Source organism: Echeneis naucrates, chromosome 15 (assembly GCF_900963305.1).
Source record: "Echeneis naucrates chromosome 15, fEcheNa1.1, whole genome shotgun sequence".
Lineage (NCBI taxonomy): Eukaryota > Metazoa > Chordata > Actinopteri > Carangiformes > Echeneidae > Echeneis > Echeneis naucrates.
The window spans coordinates 6,170,520-6,185,200 of NC_042525.1; the positions used below are offsets into that span (position 1 = coordinate 6,170,520).

The 14,681-nt window shown below is 40.3% G+C and overlaps 1 protein-coding gene across 9 annotated transcripts in view; it reads right to left on the reverse strand.

Annotated features, from left to right (window-relative positions):
• Positions 1-14,681, reverse strand: part of LOC115055880 (neurexin-1a) — a 230,503-nt gene that overhangs the window by 43,802 nt on the left and 172,020 nt on the right. The gene's annotated exons all lie outside the window — the stretch shown is intronic.

A 14,681-nucleotide genomic window follows, 5' to 3' on the forward strand; every position in this document is an offset into this window, starting at 1 on the left:
AACACATTAACTGAGAACTTTTTTAGTATCTTCGCTCGTGGAAAAAAAAAAAAAAAAAGACACACAGGGAAAAAAAAGCTTTAGTGGAGGGACCAACCCAATTAAAATCCTGCTTTTAATAGTCTCCTTCAATTGACTTTTAATGTTCCCCATGGCCTCGTTAATAAATTTACGGCATTTAGTCACAAACTGCCAACTCGAATTTCCATAGCATAAAAAAAGCCGACTTCACAATGTTGAAAGAGATGAAGAGGTAGATGAAAGAGGGTAAGAGACAAAGGATAGAAACTAAACCATCAGATTTAGGGAGTCAGATGTCAGATGAAGGATAAGGCCTAAATCTTAACGCTGAGAATATTCAAAGTTGAATATTTGACACGCATGCAGCCTGTGTTTGTCCCCATATTAACGCGATTAACTTATTGCCTCCGCCTTTGAAGAAGGCACTGGCTTCTGCTTTAAACATCAATAATATTTTCCCCTGAATAATAATCCAATGCTTTTCGCCATCTCCTGAAATTCAATCTACTTGGACAAGCAGCTTCTCATTGAGTTCGGCCCGAAGAGGAGCCTGATCCTGGCACTCTAATGGGGTGCAGGCTTATGTCACACAGTGATTGATAGCCGCTTACATAAACCCAGCCCATTACACCCTGTGCAGTTTTCGGGCTGCTCCCCGCAAGGCTGCCCCCTTTGGGATCATACTGTACGATGTACATGTACCGCACCCAAAGAGCTGACACTCTGCACCCTGCCTTGATTAATTGTTCATCAAGCTGCAATAGAGTTTAATTAACTGATGAAGTTGATCCACCATTCTCCTCTAATCTGCTGGGGTTTTTTTTTTTTTTAAATGCTTCTCATCCTTGCAGCTGGAGGGTGGAGTAGCCGCAGTAATACAGTTTCTCCTGTAAAACTCCCCATCTGTGCTCACTTAACAGCCATACAGATACTTGTTTTACTAGCTAGAACAATGCAAAACAGCCTCTGCAGACCAAGTGTTTTTCTGAAATTATCAGGATCATTAAACTTTTTACTTTTTTTCTTTTTTTTTTTTATTTTGATCCCCTTTCCTGAAGAAAAATGCCTGAAATTATTCAAGTCAGTAAATAAAGCTCCTTTAATAAAGTTTAGAAATAAACATGTTTAACTGCCAGATAACAGTAGTGACCTTGAAAATTTATCAAATGATAAATAAATAATGCTTCTATTTTAATATTTTTCACAGAGAGGAGATGGTAGGTTGTTCATAATGTGCTTTAAGGTCAAACCATCAAGAGGAATACAAAAACACACCGAGTCGAAATGATCCACATGTGTAATGGTTCACTGAAGCAAACGTTTTCTTCTATTCTTTTTCCCCCTTTTCCCCACCAACATAAAAAAAAAAATAAAAAAAATAAAATAAAAATAAAGAAAATAAACCACACCAGGAAGTGAGAAGTGGTTTTTGAGATGGTGTTCAATCTCAGCACAAATGAACACCAAAGTGTGCGCTGTCCTAATGTTTGGCTTGTTTATGAGTCATTCATGTTGACAACCATTGTGCTCCTGTCACATTTCATATCTCACCAGTCCGACGCCACGGGACCGCAACGCATCTCCCTTCAGCGCACATGTCTATGAGGGGTCTGCTGGCAGGTGGGAGAGCACCTCCGCCATGCTTTTAGAGTGTGTTATGAGTGTGTGTGTGCGTGCGCATGTTGAGAGGATATTACGCTCGCAGTGCAAAAGCTAAATGTCTCAATGTAGCTGGGCAAAAGTAGACTGTACTGTTCACCTTATCTTTTAATTAACTCTGACAGATTTCTTCTAATTTTTTTTCCTCAGAAAGGATCACTTAATGAAATTAAAGACATAAAGGAATAATTAAAAGAAAGGAAATGGAATTTTCCCCCCAGTACAGCAGGCAGTTCATGTACTGTACATTACACTGTAATTCATCCTTACACCCACAACTGCATATCTAAAACCATATGGAAATTCAAATGTGTATATAGCTCTATGTATAGATATATATTAACTTAGAAAAGACTTTTACAGTGGAACCAACATGAAGGCAGTTTGCTGGAGAAGGAGTGGATAGTAGTTTTGCTGAAAATGAAATTTCAGCCTCACAGAAGCACGACGTGAATGACACATTAACTGCCTGATATCCAAAACGATTTAATGATGTTAAATGACCAACCAACGATAAATCGTCCTCATGGATCTGAAACCAGTGGGGCCTGTATATTCCATTTCATTCCATTCTTTTGGTGCAAATTCAAACCTAATTTATCATAAAATCCTGACGACAAGCAAGACAAATCACATGCACATGCAAAGCAGGTAATGGCACGTGCACATTCCAAACTGTGCTTCGAAATAAAATAATCATCTCTCAGTAGCACCTTAGTTGCAAAAATCTGAAGTATATCGGTGCCGCTTTCAGAGGAAATTTGCACCCATATGTTTCTGTCTACTTAGTCCTATCTGCACATATACAGTCCAACATAAGGTTCCTTTTCCCTGTCTGAGATGTAAAACTGGTATGTTGAGGAACATATGGCAATGCTGTCAGCAACTCCCGAGCAGGTCTCAGCATATTGTGCAGAGAAACGTGAGAAAGGGGTCCTTAAACAGAGACACCTGAAAATCAGTTGAGTGTGTCTGAAATGGAAATTTATTGCAAGACTTTAACATTTTCATTCTATATCCTCAGGGGTCATTAAATGGGAAAACGCTGGGCAGGATATTTGATCTGACCTATTTTAAGACCTTCCACAATAAAAGAAGAAATAAATAAATAAATATTGGGATCTTAATTTTCTGATATTAAAGGTACAGAAACACGCAATAATTGTGATGATAATTCAAACAAATCACTTCCATAGATTAAGGTATTTATGAAAGGATTACTATTCCCAAGGATTCGCTGCAGAACTCCACCAAAAACGATGATATTATGTTAAAGCTAATGAAAAGAGACAGGCATAACAGCATGGAGTAGATATTTACTGCTATCACAAATATGGTGTTGGTGGAAAGATGTATCTTAGTCATTCAATTTATTTACACTTCTAAGACGAGTTTAAGAGCTGTGTCAGCTGTATTTTAGACAACTTTAAAACTACGTACAAAAAAAAAAAAAAAAAAAAAAGAAACCCAAACATGTAACCAAGTTAGACAAGGTTTCCCTCCCCCCTTCATTCCACCATCGCCTTGGAGCGTTTCCAGCTCGGCGAGATATAAGTGTGTTCGCTCCGAGCTCGGCTTATTTCAAAATCAAGTCTGCCGGCAAAAGTGCGTAATTATCTGTGAAGTTGGTTTGAAATTGTTTCCATCGCTAGGAGACTCTATCGAGTGGCTTTCCGTAGGAGACCCTCATCAAATACCTCAAGTTAATAAATCATCAAGCCAGCCACAGCAGCTGTTTGGAGGAAGGTGCAGCAGGACACGTACGGCTTTTCTGCTACTACGAGGGACATTATACAGTATATGAAAAGCGAAATGCATGTTAATGTGTGATGTGCAGTTTTAGTGAGATGTAGTGAAGAAAAAAAAAAAAAAACCCTAAATGTTTTTACACAGGGGGATATTATCACAGTACAAATATGGTTATCTCTTCATTAGTGGAATGGTGACACCATAAATTTACATTCAGCCAGAGGTGACGGGAGCATCTGTAACCTGAGCCGGCCAGTGGCACTTTTCAAAAGACACCATTTGTCATTTCCTAAAACGACATTCGCTGTCCGTCTGCGATGTCTTTCTGTCGCTTCATCTTTGGCTGCCGCTGACACATTGCATCAAGGGAGGTCAACAGGTATCCGAAATTTCGTTTCTCTCGCTCACTCAAAAGAAATCAATTCAAGTTTCAGGTGATTCTCCTGTCAGTCCACTTGTGACAGCTGGCACGCAGCTGGAGTGAGTCGACCTTCATCCCTGTCCTCTGCCCCTCACCGAACATACTCACAATCCAGCTCATCTCATCTGTACGATTCATACGGCGCAACTTTCTGGGTAAATAAGATCAAATATAATCAAGTGAAAGTTCAGACGGCAGGATGGGCCGATCACCTCGGTAGGAAATGGGAAAACAAAATGGAGAGTTCAGGTAAAGCTGGGAACATACGCCTGAAGGCAGAGAACATATGCTATGACTGACCCTTAATCCTCAAAACGACACCTCTAAACAGTCGACATGGTGAGGATACGCATGATGACGAGCTTTTTGCCCTGCCTACTCAGATGATCTCTGGTCCGGGGAGGCAAAAAAAACAGATGAGTAAGTCTGGCCTTTCAAATTTAATACCGTTGATTTTAGCATACAGTTAAAGGAGGTGCCGTTCAGATGTTCTGCCAGCTCAGGATCTAATTTGTGCACACGTTTTACTCACCGGGGGAAAAGGTTTCATGTAATAATTGGATCGTTTCTCATAAATATGCAATTCCTACTTGTTCTACTGAGATCTGTTCCACTGTTTTCTCACTGTATGAGCTCCACATGTAATTATGTGACAGGTTTGCTAATCTTGTAAAGAGGTGTCACACACATTTCAACTCTGTAGTGCCGAATCACAATTTCAACACAGTTCAGCTAAATTATGTCACATTAGCATAATGATGGCATTGTGTTTTCAATTTAGAATTGTGTAATTATTTGGGTGACTGGTATGAGCATGAATTCATAACGCAGGGTATGTCTCATCACGACCTGCAGAAGAGATCCAGCCGTGGATTTGGATTTGCCATGAATTTGTGACTATGAGCACATTAGAGCGTAACGGGACACAGACACAGTGACAAGTTATTTGGAGTGGAGACGTTGATTCTGTCTATGAACTGTCATGAAATATTCAAACTCGCAAAATTGTTCTCAGTTTCCTCGTAGCTTTACTTTTGGCTCATACTGAGACAGAAAACAATGTGACGGGGCTGCAATCAGGAGGCACACTGGCATGATATCACTCCAAACGTGAAGACCCGGCGATGCAAAATTTAAACGCAGCGCGGGGACAAAATAGAACTCGCTGCAATACAAGAACAAAAATACAAAAAAACAAAACAACGTCCTAAATGTCCTAAAATTCCCTAAAGTTTCTGATGACATAGGAACAACAATCCTGTAATCCTGAAATCAGTGCCACCTCTGTAACTCCTTCGCAAATGGAGAAGTGATTCTTTAAGGTAAAAAGAAAAAGGATAGCTTTTTCCAAATAAATAATTTTGCTATTGGAAAGCATGCCTCTGTTTCTGCTCACAGAGGGCGGCTAACAGAAATTGAAGAAAATGACAAAGAAAGTGTGGCGCCCTCGGTACTTAGATCTATGATCAGTAGATTGTGGGTCAATGGCTTCAACAGAGCTAATTCTCCAAGAGCATCTAGAGCTGCCACACGATGACGAGCTTCTCAGTGGTCGGCATGTTTGGAGACTCCTCTGTTCTGACCTGACAAAAGTCACGAGCATAAAAAAAAAAAAAAAAAAAAAAAGATATAACTATAGATATTCAATCTATATGGACCAGCATGTCAGCAATCAGGGCTAACTAACAGCAAATCCACAACCCTCTTGCAGCTGCCTCATAATAATTCTCATCTCCTTTTGTGCAAACTGAATCTCACACTTGGATGACAGTGGGCAGCAACATTTTCTTGATTTCCTGTCATTATTAGCCATTTGAAATTCCACTGTTGCCTCTACTCAACCATTTCTTGCTCATTCAGAGCCTGAACTTGTGAAACACTGAACATAAGACTTGGATCTCATTAGAGTTGTTATTACTGTTGTAATGATTTTACAGTATGTGTTGGCTCGACTATATCATTAGAATAATTGTGCATGGTGCAGAGGAGATATCTGCTTTTCTCTGCTCCTGTAGACTAGATTAAAAAATAATATGTATATATGCTTTGCTTGTTCCAGATGTTGTTTGAAGATTTTACACAACCACCTGACTATCCATCAACCCCCTCTGGAAGACTACTCTCTGAGTTCTCTGGCTTTTCAAGAACTTCTCTTCCAAATTTTGCTTTTGTGTTAATAACAATAATAATAAAGAATTACTCTATATCTATAAAAACACAAATTTTCAGATGTTTTACTTTCACTTTCGCTCGTCTTTATTTTTATTCTTGGCCATAATCATCCAGATTAAGACAACATTTCTTAATCGAGGGAGAAGGAAAGCACAATACTAGGCCATTTGTTATTGTGGCATTTTACAATTCCATTTTAAATGTGAAAAACGTCCAATTATTTATTCTCCAGCTGTCTTTCATATGGTTATTAATGAATTCAGTTCAAAACAGCACAGTTTATTGGTTTGAGATTATGACCTGCGTGAGAATTAAGCTTATTATGTGATAACCAGTCACTGTTGACTAAACAGGAAAACTTTGGCCCGACACCATATCTCCATTTTCAACATGGGGAAATGTGTAATCTGCTGGGCCATGAGAGAAAAAAAAAGGCTAACCTTTAAATATTCATTTGCTGTTGTTTTAAACAATTTGCAAGAGTGCCAGTATAGACATATCAGAAATAGACAGGATTCAAGGACTGTTCACATCGTAGCACATGCAGCTTCCCAACAGACCACAAAAAGAAGAGCAGCTTGAACAACTATCAACTGAATCATACCTACATCATTCCATGATTTCCAAAAAACAAAAACAAAAACATAAGTTTATTTCTGCACAACCGCACAACTGATATAGTTTGAATTTCTGTCCGGCTGAAGAAGAAACCTTTTTTTTTGTTGTTGTTGTTTTTTTGGAACTTTGAAAATAAAAAATAACAGGGTGTGAGGCAGCACTGGATCTGGCAAACCGTTGTGTAGATCAATTTTCTACTATATGCACTAAAAATAAAATAAAATCAAACTACCATGCTGTTTTATTTTGAGCAGATGTCGTGTCCAACAATCTGCAACACCGCCAATGAAGGCGCATTGAAGCGATTTCCCATTTGGTATAAAGAGCTAAAAAATGTCCTGCCTTTAACATCAGCCGCACATATTAATCTCAGAGCCTCCTGATTTCAGGAAAGTATATTATAAATATCATCCAGACACAGTGATAGCTTTGAGAGCAAAAGAGAACTTCCATGATGGATATAATATTGTACAGCTGTGTGATTTGCACAAAATGTCCTAAATGCAATAATGTGGAGATTCAGAAATCCCCAATAACTTTACTGAACAAATAAAAAATACCATCTGCCTGTAAAGTTGTAACAAGGAAAGGAACTGTAGGTATAGTCATATGTTACTGAGCTTTTTCCAAAGTGATGAGAGGTATGATGGAAATTCAGTGACAGCAGTTTTTCTGATCATGGCATTTGTGACAAGAAAATTATGTGACGCTTGTCACATAAGTTCCCCACTGCTGTAGACATTAGTAATGTCTGGCTGGTTATCAACAGGAAGAAGAGAAGTGGAGCGCAAAAAAAAAAAAAAAAAAAAAAAAAGACCCAGAATATTGCCATTAGCTGTTATTTTACTTGGGCAAAGAATTTTAGTGAGCATTTTTCCTTTAAGAGAACCCTGGAGTGCTTGTTTCTAATACTTCCACAGCACTGGGAAACTGCCAAGCTTTAAAATTGCCACCATCAATCAAGGGGTTTTAAAGGATGCAACAAGCAATTTCATGGATGACTTTTTTCTTCTCCAACATTATTCCCCATCAGCTCCATGTATTACTGTGCCATTTTTGCCTCCCCTGTTTCAGTTTGATTCCAGCTACACTGACAAAAAGAGCCTGCCGGTGCCCTCTGACTTATTCATGTCCGCTCCCTTCCCTCTCTTTCAATGTTCGGACATCTCACACCGATTCTCCCGTTCACCCAAGGCAGCAGGTCCACCTCAGACGAGGAATGCATTAAAAAAGAAATGGAACAGGGGGGTGTTACGTTTTGACAAGTGTGCAATGCTTAGTTAAAACACAGAGGGATGAAGCTCCTCCTCGATTTTTCAGATAATGGAGCGCTGCAGTTGTGTTCACATTATTTTAAAAATGTAATTCCTCTGTTGTGGTGGCTCCTGGGCCCTATCTTCAGTTTCAACAATGCCCGGCAGACGGACGGGTTCAGTAGGTACTGGACAAATGACAAGGAGAAATAAAAGGATATATATATCTGAGGTAACTTAGAGAACCAGCGCTCTGTGTGCAAACCTTGATTGATGGGAGATCTTGTTATATCTCACTCAATCAAAGCTGAGCAAAAACAGCTGTGATATGAACTGTTAGTGAGAGGAATAAATGTGCATATTTGTCAAAAAATAAAACAAAGCAATAAAAAAAAACAACTCTTTAAATAGGAAGCAAGTAGCTTAATATTGATTCCAACTTCAAACACAAACAACTCAGAAATCTATATTTTTGATTGCTCATTCCAGTTCTCATTTAGGCTGTTTGAGCACACTGACAAGCATTTAACAGCAATATTCAGATGTACACAATGGTGTTGGCCTGGGGAAAAAAAGGAAACTCATGAGGGGGTTCTATAAACCAGAAGGAAAACACACTCAAATTATCGTGTGGGATGACTGTGAAAATGGGTGATTTCTGTAGCAAATGGGATATTTACTGAATTGTTTGTTTGGTTTTTGCACAGACACTCTGCAGGTGCCTGTATGCTTCTCGCCATATCTTTTCAAAACACAAGGGTGCCTAATACTTGGGCAGAAAATGTTAAAGAGATATAGGATCATTTTCTTTATCCCTGGTTCCAGCAGAATTTTTTTTTTGGTGTGACCCAGTATCTCTGTGCTGGTTGATGCTCGGATATACGACATGAGATTTTTAGGCAACAAAAACCTCACCAGAACTACGAGCATTGGAAAAGATATTGGGCAGTAGTCTTTTGTGATGTGCGCTTCGGCTGTCTCATACTGACATCTAATTTATGTTGAAGCTGCTGAGTATATAGCTGAGTGATCACTTAAGACAGCGCCAATTTTCTCCGTTAAAGCCCACGAAAAGCTGTTCTGTCCCGCTCTGCCATAACTTAACGACCTGCTGCAGCCACTGGACTACAGTTCAATACGTTTTAACAAGCACTTACATTCTGCAAGTTATTTGCCGGGCAGGACCGTAATAACAAAAACCAACACAAATGTGCGGTCAAGTTTTGATTTTGATGCAAAATGCATCGCCACAAAATCCACTTTCAGATCAATGTGCAGTTATTTTTGAAGCAAGCAATTCAAGTGGATTGAAGTTTGGAAGTTTTCTTTTTGGCTTTCACAAGTGAACGAGTTATCAACGACAAGTGATCAACACCTACTGACTTTAACTGCGCACACTGCAGGGATTTTAAATCCAACCCCCCCACTATGACAGGCTGACATTATGGTGTCGAAGAAAATGCCTGTTAGGACCATGGAGCAAGGTGACAAGTTTAGCCAAGGGGCTGTCATTGCAAGCCGGCTGAGTCAGTGTTGAGCCCAAATACATTTTCATAAGATGGCTGTAGCTGAGCTTTTTTCCCCTCTCTCCTTTCTCCAAATTAGCACTCTCCCAATCCAATCATCAGCACTGATTTAAATGGATCTCCGTCATCAAAATCAAAGACAGGACACAGAAACTGTACATTAATATTCTCTAAAGATTTGAGGAGGCATAAAAAAGAAATAAATAAAAGCCTCTGCCAGCCCCCTCAATATCAGGATCTTGTGCAATTATTCTCACTTGTCATTTTTTGTGAGTGCAGTAAGGAACACCTGCTCATGGATAAATGGTGCAGTGTGAAAATCTGCCAATGGAAACAGTGACAGCGGTGCTGACAGTCCCTCCGGAAGGTGATGACAAGTAGACACGAAGTGACAGATATTTGGATGTTTGTCATCCCCGTGGAGATGACCAGGCACTTTCATCCAAATTCTTGTGTTCTAATGTGGCCTCGTCTCAGATCCTCCTTCCCTTCTTTTACACTCCGGTGCTACAGCATGCTGTAAGTTAAGACAAGAGGGCCTCACGGTGATGTGCTCCCTTTTTCCAAATTTTGCAATTTCTGTGTTTGTGGCTCTCTTAAATCACCTTTGGCTATGAGCCGATGGATTCTGTGTTCAGTTATAGCTACTGGCGGCTATGCGACTCCCTCCTTGAGCTATAGTAGCTTATGCCACCGTCTCATTGATCTTCACATAGTCCATGTTGGTCATTTGATATTCATCTATTGATTATCATTGTTGGACCTGGAGTTTGTAATGCTCTGCTAAATAGACTTAAGTATTGACACATTTTAATTGTTGTGCTATGACAAAGCCAATTACATTTGTTCTAATGAGTGTGAATTGATTAAGACAGGCTCTTGGGTTGCATCAACAAGAAGTTGATAGTGGAAATTTTGCGGTCCTCTGGGTGAAGTCTCTTATTTTTTGGGGGTGATTTAGCACCCGCAAATGAGACAATGTCACCTTGCCAGTTTTTTTTTTTTATGGGTTTAACCCATATTTCCACTTCTACAATCAAACACTGACTAGGCCCACTTATTTTTTTTATTTTATTTATTTTTTGTTTGGTTTCCGCATACATTTTGCAATCGGTGGCCTGCTTTCTTTTTTTATTTTTGGATTTTGGTTCAGTTGATAGTTCCTCAGGCTTCTGCTTACGGCGCATGAAGGAGCTTCTCCTGCTAGTGGTGAAATTACAACAGGGAAGTCAGCTGTTACTACAGCAAAGGCTAAAGCTTGAGATAGCCCAGTACTTTTTTTTTTTTTTTTTTACTTGGCCCCACCAGAAGTTGTGGCCAAGATATGGAATAAAAGTAATTTGCTGGTGCCTCCTCTCACAGCCCGTAGAGTTAACCTACTTTCTGCATGCAGGGCGATTTCTCCTACCTGTCCAGAGATAGAGAACAGAGTTCATCCTGCTGAAAGAACAGCCTTAGTTTGACTTACCCTCTGGGCCCCTTGGTACCTTTACCCTCAGAGTGCCACCCAGACATGTAGGTAATAACTACTCTGGCTTTACTGATGTAAGCAAACTATGCAGACCTCTGCCACCTTTAGAATAACACACCTGCAGCTCCATGGTAATTGGTGGCATAGCGTGTATCATCTCAAGTGCAAACATCTCTTAAAATATAGTGCTTAGTTTCAAGCGTTTACATAAAGAGTCTCGTAAAAATGATCACTTCTCCCCTCACTCAGAAGAGAGCCTCTCGGGCCATACGGCTAAACTGCAGCTATTTCTCTGCTAAAACGTGATCCATAGGGGCTGAGGAACTGTGATGAAGACTTGTGTCAGGCCAAGTGAGCTGGAACTGATGGTGCACATAATTAATGGTCTGAAATAAACTGAGAATTAGTGCTGGGCTGGGATGTTAATTGACAATGATACTTGGGCTGGTGCCTCGGAGCCTGAGGCTCTTACTCTTCTTCCCCTGCTTTGCTCTATCACTTTGCTTCGATTTTCGCTGTGTCCTATTTCTTCCACTCCTCGCTTTGCTTACTCCCGATTTTGCCTCCCACTCGATTCCCCTCTCCCATTTTCAATCTCATTTTCCATGTTTCTTATCCTTTCCTTGTCAGACTCGTTTACCTTGAAGGTATCTGTGACTTAAAAAAAAAAAAAAAAAAAGCAGAGAGGAAGACATGATACACGCTTCTCATGTTGGAACAGCAACCTACACAAACTTTGCAAGTTTTGGTTGGAGTGTCTGTCATGATACCAGCATAGAAACACAAATAAGACCAGGCTGCTAACGTGTGCACACACACTGTGCTGCAAGTTTCACCTGTTTAGCATCTTCTTCCATAATTCATCTACTCAAACAGATGACCTGTGCAACTCTGGAGCAGGAGTGTGGGAAAGGTTGCCTACTTGTAAATATGCAAACAAACAAGGTCAAAAATAAGATGGTTCCAGCATTTTCTCCAACCACTAATATCCGATCCTATCGGCTTTTCTCCTCCTGTGGAAACTTTTAAATCAGCATGATCCCTCATGGTGACATGTGAAGAAGACTTTTTTTTTTTTTGTTTTTATAAAATAATCAAGAAATTTTGTTCCTTACATGGCCACAGACCAAAAACAGTGGATCCTACATTTCCCATGATGCAACCCAACGGCATCCTTTATTGGACAGTCACCTTTTTTTTTTTTTTTTGAGGTTTCTTCTGCCCTTTCAAATAATCTTAAGACAGCACATGGCTCACTCATGACTGTGTCTTGTGGACGCTTCTCACAAGAGATAAAAAAAAAAAAAAAACCCAAACAAACAAACAAAAAACCAAAAACCTAATTATATGTTATGATAGAATTTGTAATTGGCTGCACTGAGACAGAGACTCAGGACTGTTAGCTGGCAGGAATAAACAGAAATGAAAAGCTGCTGACAGTTTTCCAACTGAATGGAAGCCAACTACCATTGAAAATCAGCGTATAAAAATGAATGCCCTGTAACTAAAGACGTTGTTTGAGGAAGACGTTATTCATGTGACAGGAACAGTGTCCATGTGGGCTCTTTCTTCTTGAAAACAAAATTTCTAAGCTTCTATTTCCCAGAGTTTAACTGATTGCTTATTAGGATTTTTGGGCAACATACACATTAATTTCACTGATAACTGAGTAATTCTAGCAGCCATCGCTACCTCATCCAAACAGAAAACACAACCCGGCTGCAGCAGTTCAGCTTTGATAATAGAAATTCACACACTGCCAAAGCTTCCCGACCATCATTAATCTCCTGCGCCGGTTCCTGACTCAGAGGGAGTGACTGGTGATGGAAAGGAGTAGAAGGAGAAGATAGAGCAGACGGAGGGGCTGGAGTGAATGAGAGAAGTGAATTAGAGAGTAAGACGAAGGCACATCAAAGTATGGCTGGAAAGATGAAAAAGTTGATTACAGGCAAGAGAGGTGGTGGAAAAGTCTTGAGCCGCCGAACCTAGATGGAAGCTAAAGAGAAAGGGAATCTAGGGTATTAAAGCAAAGAGCGGCAGCTGATCTGAAGGCAACTGGATGGACTGAAGGAATAAGGTCGGCGTCGTGACGCCGTCAGAGATTACATCGTGGCCAGATGTCTGTATGTCCACGTGCAGATAGCGATCACAGTCATCCTAGAGCCTCCCCATCACAACCCATTACTCTATCGCTCCAACACAGACGCCTGCTTCCCACATGTTGTCTCATGATGATCCCTGGGACATCACACTGTCATAGAGGACTCACCTGTCACTGCACATGAGCATTACTTCCCTTCCTAAGCGAGCTTTTTGCCTCGCCAGCGAGGGCCGAAGCAGCAGCCGGCCCGAGCAGAAGGGGGAGAACGGCCATCGATTTGCTGCACTGAAGGACAGGCTGAGGTTGGAGGCCTGAGGTTGTGGGGCTAAGACTGCGCCGGCTGTCAGGGTTTAAAGGCTGCTGGAGTTCTGAGACAGCTCAGCGTACAGAAGCATTTATCATCAGCAAGGTAACTGGCTTCTCTGAAAGCAACTGAGGCGAAAAATGAACAGCTGCCATGGCTGTGCTCACAAATACCCCGCTATTCTTTTTGCCATTCACCGGCCTCAGTTTTCAGCAACAGGAAACAACTCAGACATATTGTCATTCAAATACATAACTACTCACAAAAGAGTCATACTTGAATGACATGTTGGGAGGGAAGACGTTTAAAGGGCATCTGGGACACAGGAAGGAAACAACATCATTTTAAGAGCTAGTAAAGACACCGAACTTGCACATTTTCTGTGTTTGGCACATTCATAAGCTTCAAGTTGTGAAAGTTATTAGAAATTAAAACGGCAACAGAAAAAGACCAAAGTCAAATGTTTAAGAATAACCTATATACTGCATATGTTAAGAGGTTACTCGTCCAGATATGCACAATATCAGATGTGCCATCAACAAGGCAAGCAGCTCTTTATAACAGCTGAAGCATCGACTGACACACTTGTTCTTCACACCAATTCCAAATCGATCAATTAAGAGGGTGGTAGCATTTCTGCTGGAAATAGAGCGCAAACTCCTGGCCACTTTTCACTTGGACCTTTAAAAGCACACATGCATTCTGTGTGAAAGTTGGGGCATCTGAAACTTTTGCCGTTATCCAGATGTAGGAAGCAGAGTGATGATGTAGTGCTCCATGAAACCATAATCACAGAAGGACCACAAGGACAATTCCTGTCTTGTTTAAGTGGAGGTGGAGTGCATTGTTGTTGTGATTATGTATAGTATGAAGGGTAATGCATACTAAATGTGTTGCAAGTCTGATTTAAAAAAAAAAAAAAAAAAAAAAAGCTTGAAGAAGTGGATCACGGCTGCAGCTTTAATATGGATTTCTACTTGCATTGGATGATGTTTTAGCCTTTTGTCCTCATTTTTAAAAAAGAAATTCTTTCTGTGCTCTAGCAGCCACTTCGATATCTAAAGATGGGGATTTCATTAACTCAAGAGCTGTGTGTACAGTCCTTTATATGGCAAACTGAGCTCCTGCACTGTCATTGTTCTTGGGTCTTTAGTACGAAGGTATTAGCGATGTGGGTGCAGCTCTAATCAATCAGGTGTTGGTAACCAGAAGCCTATTCTATTATAGCAAGGGAGTGTGTGTGTGTGTGTGTGTGTGTGTGTGTGTGTGTGTGTGTGTGTGTGTGGCAGTAGTACATCCAATGATTTCTCTTGATTAATATTCCCTGATGGTTATTTAAAATCTTCAATGAAATTTTATATTATTTTTTATGTCAGCACACGGCCC